The sequence below is a fragment of the Hyla sarda genome, chromosome 1 (assembly GCF_029499605.1).
Source record: "Hyla sarda isolate aHylSar1 chromosome 1, aHylSar1.hap1, whole genome shotgun sequence".
NCBI classification, from domain to species: domain Eukaryota; kingdom Metazoa; phylum Chordata; class Amphibia; order Anura; family Hylidae; genus Hyla; species Hyla sarda.
Window position 1 is genome coordinate 437,480,710 of NC_079189.1, and position 13,535 is coordinate 437,494,244.

The following is a 13,535-nucleotide window of genomic DNA, read 5'->3' on the forward strand; positions in this document are numbered from 1 at the left end:
TCCTTGGCGAATACAGTGGAAAAGAATTTGTTTAGTATATTTGCTTTTTCCTGATCCCAGTCTATAATTTCTTCATCGTCATTTTTTAAAGAGCCAACAATTTCATTTTTGACCTTTTTGATATTTATATAGTTAAATAACATTTTGGGGTTAGTTTTACTCTCTTTGGCAATGAGTCTTACTGTCTCTATTTTTGCGGCTTTTATCTGTTTTTTACATAATTTACATTCTTCTCTATAGGTTTTTAATGCTTCTTCACTGCCGTCCTGTTTTAGTAGTTTAAATGCTTTATTTTTGTCATTTATTGCCCCCTTATATTTTTAATTATCCATATTGGTTTTCTTTTATTCCTAACCCTTTTATTCCCATAAGGTATATACCTCTTACAGTGAGAATTTAAAATATTCTTAAAAGTCTCCCATTTAGTGTCAGTATTCTGGTTTTTGAGGACATTATCCCATTTTATATTGTTAAGGGATTCTCTGAGTTGATTAAACTTTGCCTTCCTAAAGTTCATTGTTTTTGTGGTCCCTGGCGAGATTCCCTTATTGAAGAACAAGTTATAATGTATTATATTATGATCACTATTTCCTAGGTATCCTTCTACCTGCACATTTGTTACTCTGTCAGGTCTGTTGGTTAATATTAAGTCTAGTAGGGCGCCCCCTCTGGTCGGGCCCTGCACCATTTGGGACAGATAATTGTCTTTAGCTATAGTCAGAAACCTGTTTCCTTTATGAGATTCACAGGTCTCAGTCTCCCAGTTTATATCAGGATAGTTAAAGTCCCCCATTATTATCACCTCATTCTGATTTGCTGCCTTGTTTATTTGCCTCAGTAATTGATCTTCTGGCTCTCCCATTATGTTTGGTGGCTTATAGCAAACCCCTATCAGAATTTTTTATTTTTATCTCCATATATTTCTACCCATAATGACTCCACATTATCATTTTCCTCCTGTATATCGTGCAGTGCTGCCTTCAGACTGGATTTTACATAAAGACAAACTCCTCCCCCTTTCCATTTTGTCCGATCTTTCCTGAATAGACTATAAGCCTGTATGTTGACCGCCCAGTCACAGCTATTGTCCAACCAAGTCTGTTATACCCACTATGTCATAATTCTCCTCAGACATTATCAACTCCAGTTCGTCAGTTTTATTGGTCAGACTATTGGCATTAGTCAACATGCAATTCAATGGTGTATGTTTTTTTTCCTATGAAGCCTATCCCTATTAACTATTCTAACCCCTCCCTCTGCTCCACCCCCAGGTACATTAATAAGCCCCCTCTTTATCTACACTATCTTCCCCCTCTATGTTGTAGGTTCCTTCCCCCCCAGTCCCTAGTTTAAACACTCCTCCACCCTTCTAGCCATCTTCTCCCCAAGCACAGCTGCACCCTCCCCATTGAGGTGCAGCCCGTCCCTACGGTAGAGCCGGTAACCGACAGAGAAGTCAGCCCAGTTCTCTATGAACCCAAACCCCTCCTTCCTACACCAGCTTCTGAGCCATTTCTTTACCTCCCTGATTTCCCACTGCCTCTCTGGTACAGGTAATATTTCAGAAAATATTACCTTGGAGGTCCTTGCCTTAAACTTGCGGCCTAAGTCCCTGAAATAATTTTTAAGGACACTCCACCTACCTTTTACTTTGTCATTGGTGCCGATATGTACCATGACCTGCCTGCCCTACACTCCTCCTTCCCTCCTTACTGGAGCAGACACAACCATGGCGGTCAGAGGCAATATCTTGCTGCAGTACTGCTAGCTCTGAATTTGCATCCCCCTCATATACCAACTGGGCAAACTTGTTGGGATGTGCCAGTTCAGGACTAGCCTCCCTGACACTTTTCCCTCTACCCCGTTTTCTAACTATAATCCAGCTAGCTGCCCGACTGTCCTGCACCTCCATCCCACTATCCACCCCCACCTCTACCCCAGAGAGTACTTGGTTAGTGAGCAGGAGACTCCTCTCCAAGTTGTCAATGCGTCTCAGTGAAGCAAGTTGTTCCTCTAGATCCAGGATCTGGGCTTCCAAATGAACAACTCGCAGACATCTTGCACAGCAATATGCACCTTCAAACCGCTGTTCATGGATTGCATACATCGTGCAAGATGTCCACAGGACTGCATTTTTCAACATGGAGGCCATCCAGTTATGAGGATTTCACAGATTAACAGCCAAAAACAGACAGTAAATATTACAATTAAATTCTCAGTAGACCTTGTGAGTTTAAAGTCCCTACAGTGTAAGGAAAGTAACACTCACAGCGATCTCAAACTCCTGCTGCCTCTCTTCCAAAGCAACACTCAGACAGAGCAAGCTCAGAACTGAGTCCCAGACTAAGATTTAAGCACCTGTGACCAGTCTATCTATCCTTCTAGAGGCAGAGTAGAGAAAAAAAGGTGAAAAAGGCTGTTTAAAATTCAGTGATACCTCTATGTGCAAATGTAAGTACTCACACAAGTCATTCCAACTCCACATATTCACTCTGCACAGCAGATATCTCCTGTTTTACAACTCTCTTTCAGCTGTCTCTCTTCCAAAGCAACACTGAGCAAGCTCAGAACTGAGTGCCAGACTAAGATTTAAGCACCTGTGACCAATCTACCCCTCCTCCTAGGGCTAAGTAGAGAAAAAAAAGTGAAAAAGCTGTTAAAAATTCTATCAGTGATCCCACTATGTACTCACTCAAGTTACTCCAACTCCATAGATTCACTCCACACAGCAGATATCTTCTGTTTTACAACACTCTTTCAGCTGCCTCTCTTCCAAAGTAACACTCAGACCGAGCAAGACAGGGGGTGTGGCTATGCTGCAGTGGGTGGGTGGATAGCATTACTTTAGATAAGTAGGGTATCATTTTAATTACATGGATCTACAGAATAATGATAAGGTGTCATTTTTACTGAAAAATGTACTGATTAGAAACGGAAGCCCACAAAAGCTACAAAATGGCATTTTTTCTTCACTTTTGTCGCACAATAATTTTTTTTCCCATTTTGCCGTAGATTTTGGGGTAAAATGACTGATGTCATTACAAAGTAGAATTTATGGTGCAAAAAAGTAAGCCTATGGATTTCATACTGAAAAAGCCAGTCAAACAACTGCCCTCCTGCCTGCTTGGACATATACTAGTCCTGCTATTTCCATGCATCATCACCTATGTCATGGACACACTTCCTTGATTGACAGCTGTGAATGCAGGACAAGCTGGGAGTTGTAGTTTTGCTAATGCTAGGGGAGATGTGAGCAGACCTGCACAGTGAGGCCACGCCCCTCCCTCAGACTAGTGAGCTAAATTAAAAGTGTAATAAAAAAATAAAGGTGCTAGACATATAAAAATTAGGTCAGGATTAGGTACTGAGTGATATATTTAAAAAATATATTTTTGTTGGATCTGACAGGTACACTTTAAGGTTGATTGGAGGGCTGCAGGAGTGTTAGGGGGGGGTTTCACACACAGCTTTTTTTTGTAGTTGTTTTTGATAAAAAAATATTTTGGCCAAACACAGAATTGGATCCAGCACAAGAAAGATGTCTTTTCTTTATATTTCCCATTCCGTTTTAATATACTCCTGGTTTTGGCTCAAATGCTAAATAAAAAGACTTCCATAAAACACTGCATATAAATCCTCCTTAGATGGAAGACAGTACAGAAGGATTTTTTTTTTAAGAGCCAAGGCAAGTGCTCTCTATCACCCAAAGTATAAGAAAAAGCGCAAACATGTCACACTAAAAAAAACGTGCACAAAGGATGCGGTCTATCGCTAAGCCCTTCTCCGACAGGAGAGAGGCCCCCAACAAACCTACCCTTCACCTCCGGGCCAAAAGGCATCTGCAAGGATCCAGGTTCGATGCCCCTTTTCGCCGAAGCTACTAAGGGGCCGAAAATGCTCCTGGCTTTAACCTAGGCGTTAGCCAAGATATCAGCCGAGGAGCCGTATACTGGTGGCATCTTGACCAAAGCGAAGATGCCCAGGGGTTGCAGGGAGGTGAGGAACCTAATGGCCACCCACACCTCCCCTAGACCACCAGGAGGGACACCCAGAAGGGCTACCGCATCCTGACAATCCAGTGTACAAATAAAAACACAAACGTGGCACAGTGACAAACAAAAAAATAATAAATAGGTGGACGAGTGCAGATATACTGCCCTGTCATCCGGCCGGATCTATAAAAATTGCCCTGATCCTAGCCAGAAGGCCGGGATACCAAGGGTGAGTGCCAAAGGTGAAGAGTATGGTGCAGTGCGTTCACTCAGTGAGTTAACACCCAGTGAGTTTCGGCACCTCAGGGTCACCACTCCCGGAGGCACAGAAGTACCTCGGCTCTACACCCCTCTACATCATGGCGAGACCCGGAGGAAGCAGGTCACATCGGGGCAGCCGTCGAGCTGATTCCTCAGAACCAGCCCCGGAATGCCCTGGTACACCTGCCCCCTACCATGCAGCACCCATCCCCACCAGCTCAATACCGGCGCTTCGGGTCACCGGCGTAAACTGAGAAGAACAGATACTACACTTGATCTTAGCCAAAAGGCCGAGAAGCGATGACAATACAGAAGGATGTTACAGTAATTTAGTTTATAGTTAAATAATAATGAAAAATGGTGAGTCAGGGTGATTTTTTCGGTTATATGGTAAATACCCGAGAGACTGTGGGAGACGTGTATCAGCACCTCTGTTATAAAGTGTTTACACTCTGTTTACTCTATGTCTGCCCAGAAAATTTTACATATACACTAAACATATAAAACTGTATGACAAACAATTACATACATCAATAACTGACTGCCATTGTAAAATGAAAATGTATAACACGTGGGTTATGTGGGATACAAGGAGTTAGCAGAAGCTCATTTATGCATTTAGCTCATACAATGTAAACAATTTACAGCAAATGCACCAAATGTGCACACTTCATTTATCCATACAGTTAAAAGAATGAAAACTGCATTTGGTCTGGTTCTGATAGTTTTTTCTTCTTAAAACTCAATTTTTACTGTAGGTGAATGTTAGTGAGTACTGAGAGAAAAATACATATTTAGAATCCGCGTTGCTTATCCCTTCTTCAGTGATTTGAAAGGAATATAAAGCTCCTGTATTGTCATTCAAAAGTGACCACCAGGCAGTAAATATAAGCTGTATATATTTGTAGCAATTAAATATCATACAACCCTCTATTTGTATAGTGTTAAAAACATGTAAGAAATAAAACCACAATATATTACTATGTTACTAAATTACCTACATGCACATTTTGGAGCAACAGCAGCTGAACATCTCCTGGAGAGTCTTTTTTATAGGTGCACATCCACTTATGTAAAGTATAGGAGTCAAAGCAGCATTAATACGTGGCAGAACAGCTATGACGTCAGTACATATGTTACTGCTGAGACTGCACCAATCAACATACGTCAGGATACAGACAATGGACCTCATGAATACAGGTCCCCACAGTAGAATGAAACTGGCTGCTACTGCTATAATTAAGTAAAGAGATGTCTTCTTATAGTCCTTGTTAGGTCCGTCCACCCTATTAAGCTGATATCTGGCTACCAGAAACAGTTTGATGTTGAGACCTACCATTACAGTGTAAGTTATCAGAGACCATAAGAGCATACCGATCAGCTGGATTTTAAGAGCTATACCAGATGCTGTCAAGTTTTGAGAAATTAAGACCACAAAAGCATAAGTCCAGATAGCAACCAAAATCCAGACTGTCTTGACAGTAGTCAATTTATGAAAATACCACAAGGGGAAAGTGATGGCACAATATCGATCAGCCTGAGCTGTCAGAATTGTAAGGTAAGAGATACCCATAAAATTTGCTGCTATAAAATAGGTGTCATTTTTACGTGGAAAATTGTCTCTCACATCAAATATGCCAATATAGTACCATGTAACTCCTGTACAGAAGTCTGAAATACAGGTACTCATCATGTATATAAAGCGCTTTTCTCTCTTGAAAGAACCAGTAGATACAATGGCCCAAAACACCAGACTATTACAGATTACTATCATGGTGGCCAAGCAAGCTTGAAAGAACAAAAGGAAGACGTTTCCAAAATTATCTGTAGAAACAGCGAGTGGGACCATGATCTTCATATAATGATAGTGACAACATGTATGCATGTCAAGTTTTATACTTCTGCTTATTCCTGTGAGTATGCTCCTCATGACATAGGCAGATCTAGAAGACTGAGACAGGAAGTAATTAGAAGATTTCTCTATTCTCATGTGCTGCTGCAGAACGCATCTGAACCCTTATGTCAAGGGAGAGCAAGTTTATTTTAGGAATAGGTTAAAATATGGCAATACTCTATATTAGTAAATAACATGATTCCAAAGTCTACAAATCCAAATAGAATAGATGTTTCCATAAAGGCTTTACACACTGGTGTACTACAACTGCATTATTGCATCAGTAAGTCCCTGGCCTGACCATTGATCTGATGATCGGAACTAACAGCTATCACTTCGAGTCATAAGACTCACAGTCAGGCCGGGACGTGTGGTCTTAATACCTACGTGTGTGGCTTCCATTTATAACAGAAGAAAAAACATAGTGCCAGATACTATTAGTGCCAGATGGATTCTATTGGTTTATATTTGGGTCTGTCATATCCTGTTGTGGCTAATGTCACTTTAAAGGGGTTATCCACCATAAGGTGATTTTAGTACATACCTGGCAGGCAGTAATGGACATGCTTGTTACGCCTAGCGCTCCGGGCCCCCGCTCCTCCCCGGAGCGCTCACGGCGTCTTTCTCCCTGCAGCTCCCCGGTCAGTCCCGCTGACCGGGAGCGCTGCTCTGTCATGGCCGTTGGGGATGCGATTCGCACAGCGGGACGCGCCCGCTCGCGAATCGCATCCCAGGTCACTTACCCGTTCCCGTCCCCTGCTGTCATGTGCTGGCGCGCGCGGCTCCGCTCTCTAGGGCGCGCGCGCGCCAGCTCCCTGAGACTTAAAGGGCCAGTGCACCAATGATTGGTGCCTGGCCCAATTAGCTTAATTGGCTTCCACCTGGTCCCTGACTATATCTATCCTCCTCCCATGCACTTCCTTGCCGGATCTTGTTGCCCTTGTGCCTAGTGAAAGCGTTTGGTGTGTTTAAAGCCTGTGTACCAGAACTTCTGCTATCTCCCCTGACTACGAACCTTGCCGCCTGCCCCCGACCTTCTGCTACGTCCGACTTTGCTTCTGCCTACTCCCTTGTACCTCGCCTATCTTCAGCAGCCAGAGAGGTGAGCCGTTGCTAGTGGATACGACCTGGTCACTACCGCCGCAGCAAGACCATCCCGCCTTGCGGCGGGCTCTGGTGAAAACCAGTAGTGGCTTAGAACCGGTCCACTAGCGCGGCCCTCGCCATCCCTCTCTGGCACAGAGGATCCACTACCTGCCAGCCGGCATCGTGACAGTAGATCCGGCCATGGATCCCGCTGAAGTTCCTCTGCCAGTTGTCGCTGACCTCCCTACGCTGGTCGCCCAGCAAGCTCGTCAGATCGCCCAACAAGATCACCAGCTGTCGTACTTGACCACCATGACACAGCAACTCCAGTCACAACTACAGCAAGTACAGTCACAGCTACAGCAGCAACAATCATCTCCTCCGCCAGCTCCTGCACCCCTTCCGCAGCGAGTGGCCACTCCTAGCCTCCGCCTGTCCATGCCGGACAAATTTAATGGGGACTCTAAGTTTTGCCGTGGCTTTCTTTCGCAATGTTCCCTGCACTTGGAGATGATGTCGGACCAGTTTCCTACTGAAAGGTCTAAGGTGGCTTTCGTAGTCAGCCTTCTGTCTGGAAAAGCTCTGTCATGGGCCACACCGCTCTGGGACCGCAATGACCCCGTCACTGCCTCTGTACACTCCTTCTTCTCGGAAATTCGAAGTGTCTTTGAGGAACCTGCCCGAGCCTCTTCTGCTGAGACTGCCCTGCTGAACCTGGTCCAGGGTAATTCCTCCGTTGGCGAGTACGCCATACAATTCCGTACTCTTGCTTCTGAACTATCCTGGAATAATGAGGCTCTCTGCGCGACCTTTAAAAAAGGCCTATCCAGCAACATTAAAGATGTTCTGGCCGCACGAGAGACTCCTGCTAACCTGCATGAACTCATTCATCTAGCCACTCGCATTGACATGCGTTTTTCTGAGAGGCATCAAGAGCTCCGCCAGGAAAAAGACTTAGATCTCTGGACACCTCTCCCACAGTCTCCACTGCAATCTGCGCCTAGGCCTCCCGCCGAGGAAGCCATGCAAGTGGATCGGTCTCGCCTGACCCTGGAAGAGAGGAATCGCCGTAAGGAAGAGAATCTTTGTCTGTACTGTGCCAGTACTGAACATTTTTTGGTGGATTGCCCAATCCGTCCTCCACGTCTGGGAAACGCACGCTCGCACCCAGCTCTCGTGGGTGTGGCGTCTCTTGATGCTAAGTCGGCTTCTCCACGTCTCACGGTGCCTGTTCGGATTTCTACTTCAGCCAGCTCTTCCCTCTCAGCCGTGGCCTGCCTGGACTCTGGAGCTTCTGGGAATTTTATTCGGGAGTCCTTAGTGAATAAATTCCGCATTCCGGTGACCCGTCTTGTCAAGCCACTCCACATTTCCGCGGTCAACGGAGCCAGGTTGGATTGCACCGTGCGTTTCCGCACGGAGCCCCTCCTAATGTGCATCGGACCTCATCACGAGGAAATTGTATTTTTTGTCCTTCCTAATTGCACTTCTGAAGTTCTCCTTGGACTACCCTGGCTTCAACACCATTCCCCAACCCTGGATTGGTCCACTGGGGAGATCAAGAGTTGGGGTCCCTCTTGTTCCAAGGACTGCCTTCTACCGGTTCCCAGTACTCCCTGCCGTGACCCTGTGGTTCCTCCTGTATCCGGTCCCCCTAAGGTCATTAAGGACTCTGCCTGCCACAGGGAATGCCTCTCCCCCCCTCCCAGTCCCATCAGGCAAGCCCCTGTGTCCCCTCATGGCCCTCGTCCTGGTGTCACACTGCCCTGTGCCAGGTCTCGCCCTCTGCCCTCTCTCCCCATTCCTACTCCTGCTGTTCTGCCTGCCGTTGAGGAATCCCTCCATCCTTTCCCGGTGTCCTCATCCCAGGGGAGGCAGTTACCGGATAAAGAGAAGGGGAGACCTAAGGGGGGGGGTACTGTTACGCCTAGCGCTCCGGGCCCCCGCTCCTCCCCGGAGCGCTCACGGCGTCTTTCTCCCTGCAGCTCCCCGGTCAGTCCCGCTGACCGGGAGCGCTGCTCTGTCATGGCCGTTGGGGATGCGATTCGCACAGCGGGACGCGCCCGCTCGCGAATCGCATCCCAGGTCACTTACCCGTTCCCGTCCCCTGCTGTCATGTGCTGGCGCGCGCGGCTCCGCTCTCTAGGGCGCGCGCGCGCCAGCTCCCTGAGACTTAAAGGGCCAGTGCACCAATGATTGGTGCCTGGCCCAATTAGCTTAATTGGCTTCCACCTGGTCCCTGACTATATCTATCCTCCTCCCATGCACTTCCTTGCCGGATCTTGTTGCCCTTGTGCCTAGTGAAAGCGTTTGGTGTGTTTAAAGCCTGTGTACCAGAACTTCTGCTATCTCCCCTGACTACGAACCTTGCCGCCTGCCCCCGACCTTCTGCTACGTCCGACTTTGCTTCTGCCTACTCCCTTGTACCTCGCCTATCTTCAGCAGCCAGAGAGGTGAGCCGTTGCTAGTGGATACGACCTGGTCACTACCGCCACAGCAAGACCATCCCGCCTTGCGGCGGGCTCTGGTGAAAACCAGTAGTGGCTTAGAACCGGTCCACTAGCGCGGCCCTCGCCATCCCTCTCTGGCACAGAGGATCCACTACCTGCCAGCCGGCATCGTGACAATGCTTAGGAAGCATCTGCGCTTGTCTTGGGGATAAATGGCTATGCTGTGAGATTACCATAACACTGTGGCTAGCTTTTTATGAACTGGTATTTTCTGTTTGAGTTTTCTTTATTGCCTACAAATCCCATAATTCCATTTTCCTCCCTTCCACACATCAGCCACCCCACCCATTGAAACATAAATGAGCTGAATCCATTCAAAAGACCAGTGGTTTTCAAACAGGGTGCCTACAGCTGTTGCATTAGTTGCAGATTGATCTCTCTCCCACCAAGCAATTGCTCCACCCATTGAAGCAGACAGGCTGTCATCAGCTGACTAGTGATGTCAGGTCTCGGCCGCATTGCAATCTGGGATCTGAGACAACAGTTATTTTGTATGCTGTTAAAAATAAATATTGGGGTGAAAATCACAGAAGCATTGTGAGAAAACCGTCACACACAGGTACAGACACTATATTATGAACTACACTAACTTTACAGCCCCTGTAGCATAGTCAAATAAAAAAAAATCCTGGAATACCCCTTTAACAGGAAGAATAGTACTGCATGCCGAGCTATTCTTCCTGATAAATCTAATGAAATCTAACACAGAGGTGTTTGGACCCTAATATAATATAATAAAGTCCATCCGGAAACCACAATGTAAATGTGAACACAGCCTAAGGCTTTTATAAAGCCAAATTATAAAGGGAGTCACAAGTATGTGCTTTGAGTTTGATTCAGCAAGTGTCCTTGGCTCTAGGACAACTCTTCTAATTATTCTTTTCATTCCTCTGTTAGAAATCTTGTGAGGATCACCCGGTCGAGGCACATTTATAATGAAATGATTGTTTTTCCACTTCTGTATTATGGCCCAAAAGTGCTCACTAGAACATTCAGAAGCTTAAAAATGCGCCTGTAACCAACACCATTGTTATGTTTTTCAACAATTAGGTTGTAATGGTCTTGAGACATCTCTTTGCTTTTTCCCATCATGAGATGTGTCTTGTGTGACACCTTGGCAATGAGACCTTTTTGTAGGCCATCAGTTAGGACTGAACCAGCTGGTATTAATTTACTCTGACATGAGACTGGATTGCTTTTTAATTACTGATAGATTTTAGCTGTTGTCTTGGCTTTCCATGCCCTCTTTTACCTCCTTTTCTTCATGTGTTTATTATGTTTCCCTGTGCCATTTCATATTATTACACAAAACTTAATTTCTGAGTTTATATGTTTTGGTTTCTTTGTATGTATTGATCACTTGGGGTTTTACCAACATCTGGTAAAAATGTAAAAAACATCGATAGCACCTTTGGAAATATATTAAGTGAAAAAATTGGTGACGTGTTTAATTCTTATTTCGCCTGCTGTACTTACAGGTTATAGATAACAATATCCTCTGTGTAAGGGTGCATTCACACCACGATTCTTTAATACGGTGACCGAACTCGGCCGGCATCTCATTTGAATGAGCTGACCAGCGTCAGATAGTGACTCCAGTTGGCTCATTTTTGGCCCGTATCCGGTTTTCTGATCCAGATCCGGTCACCGTATTGAAGTATTGTGGTTTCCGGATGGACTTTATTATATTATATTAGGGTCCAAACACCCTAAGAGTGTGAACATGTGCTCCCCTTCTAGGTAAAGAGACTGTATGTTCTACTTTAACCCATTAAGGACCAAGCGTTTTTTCAATTTTTTCACTTTTTCCCCCTTACATTTTAAAAATCATAAGCCTTTCAATTTTACCCAAAAATCTACAGCGAAATGGGGGAAAAAATCATTGTACGAAAAAATTAAAGAAAAAACACAATTTTGTAAATTTGGGGGCTTCTGTTTCTACGCAGTACATTTTTCAGTAACAATCAACCCTTCTCTTTATTCTGTAGGTCCATACAATTAAAATGATACCTTACTTATGTAGGTTTGATTTTGTCGTACTTCTGAAAAATATCATACCTACATGCACGAAAATAAATGCGTTTAAAATTGTCATCTTCTGACCCCTATAACTTATTTTATTTTTCCATGAATGGGGTGGTATGAGGGCTCATTTTTGGCGCCGTGATCTGAAGTTTTTATCAGTACCATTTCAGACTTTTTTTATTTTATGGTATAAAAAGTGACCAAAGATATGCTATTTTAGACTTTGGAATTTTTTCGCATGTACGCCATTGACTGTTTGGTTTAAATAACAATATATTTTTATGGTTTGGACATTTACGCTCACGGCGATACCACATATATTTGTTTTTATTTTGATTTAAACACTTTTTTTTTTAAATGGGAAAAGGAGGGTGAATCTGATTTTTATTAGGGAAGGGGTTAAATCATATTTATTAACTTTAAAACTTTTCTATGCAGTGTTTTAGCCCCCTCTAGGGGCTGTAACATTGCATACTCTGATTACAGGCACTGTTCAATGCATTGCCATAGGAATGCATTGACCAGTGTTTTCTGCACTTGATTGCTCAAACCTGGATTTCAGGCCGGGAAGAAGGTAAGGCACATCCCGCTGTCCTCTCAGCTGTTCGGGTTTGCGATTTCACTGCGGCGGTCCTGAACAGCTCCGCTGAGCTAGCTGGTATGGATTTCTCCCGTTTTAGATGCTGCAATCAACTTTGATCGCGGCGTCTAAAGGGTTAATGATAGCAACCGGGACACCGCAGATACGAAGCACGCTTGGCTTCTTTTTTTAAACTTTTTAATGCATCACAGATCAGGGGGCCAGCTACGGACGTAAATATACGCGTCACAGATCGGGAGCCAGCCACGGACGTAAATATACGTCCGTGGTCTTTAAGGGGTTAAAAGGAGTTTTCCCAGGCAAAATTAATGATGGTCTATCCTGTAGATAGGCATTCAATCACATTAAAAGACTGCTAAGCAGTTTAAAAAGAGATATTTTATATTTCTATCCTGTGGATAGGGGATAACTTTTTCTGTACTGATCGGGCATGAGACTTCTTTAATGGTTGACCTATTTTAGAAATGGAAGACCTACTTACCTACCCACAGGGACATAAGGGGGGGGGGCTATTAAAGAAGGGGCCCCCTCAGGGTTTTGCCCAGGGCTGGCTCTAACATGGGTCCCAAAAGGCTTTAGTTTAAAAAAAACATAAGGGTCCCGCCGCTGCCACTACAATCCTCCCACATATCATCGGTGCAGCTCACACTGGGGCATGGACCATGAATGCAGGAAAGAATCTGTCTGTCACTTCTCTGTGTAGGATGATCCTCACTGCACGGGGCAACAGCAGAGGGATTACAGTATTTCTGTAAATTGCAAAAACCTTTTAAATAATGTAGATAATGACATTATATGTATATTTGTAATATACATTGGTTAAAAAAGGTGTATATGTTTGGGTAAAAAAAATCCTGTCTTGTCCCTGCAGCTATTGCCTGTGTATGTCTGTGCTGAGACAAAATACAGGAAGTGTGGGTGGACAAACAAGGCTCTGTACACTGAGGACAAGCAGGGCTCTGTACTCTGAGGACAAGCAGGGCTCTGTACTCTGAGGACAAGCAGGGCTCTGCACACTGAGGACAAGCAGGGCTCTGTACACTGAGGACAAGCAGGGCTCTGTGCAGTGAGGACAAGCAGGGCTCTGTACATTGGGGAAAAGCAGGGCTCTGTACACTGAGGACAAGCAGGGCTCTGTACACTGAGGACAAGCAGGGCTCTGTACA

The 13,535-nt window shown here is 44.9% G+C and overlaps 1 non-coding gene across 1 annotated transcript; it reads right to left on the minus strand.

The window, feature by feature from the left end:
- Positions 1 to 4,369: 4,369 nt before the first annotated feature.
- LOC130343314 (U2 spliceosomal RNA) lies at positions 4,370 to 4,555 on the minus strand. The gene has a single exon (XR_008882664.1). It is a non-coding gene; the product is annotated as a U2 spliceosomal RNA (small nuclear RNA).
- Between the last annotated feature and the right edge of the window lie 8,980 nt (positions 4,556 to 13,535).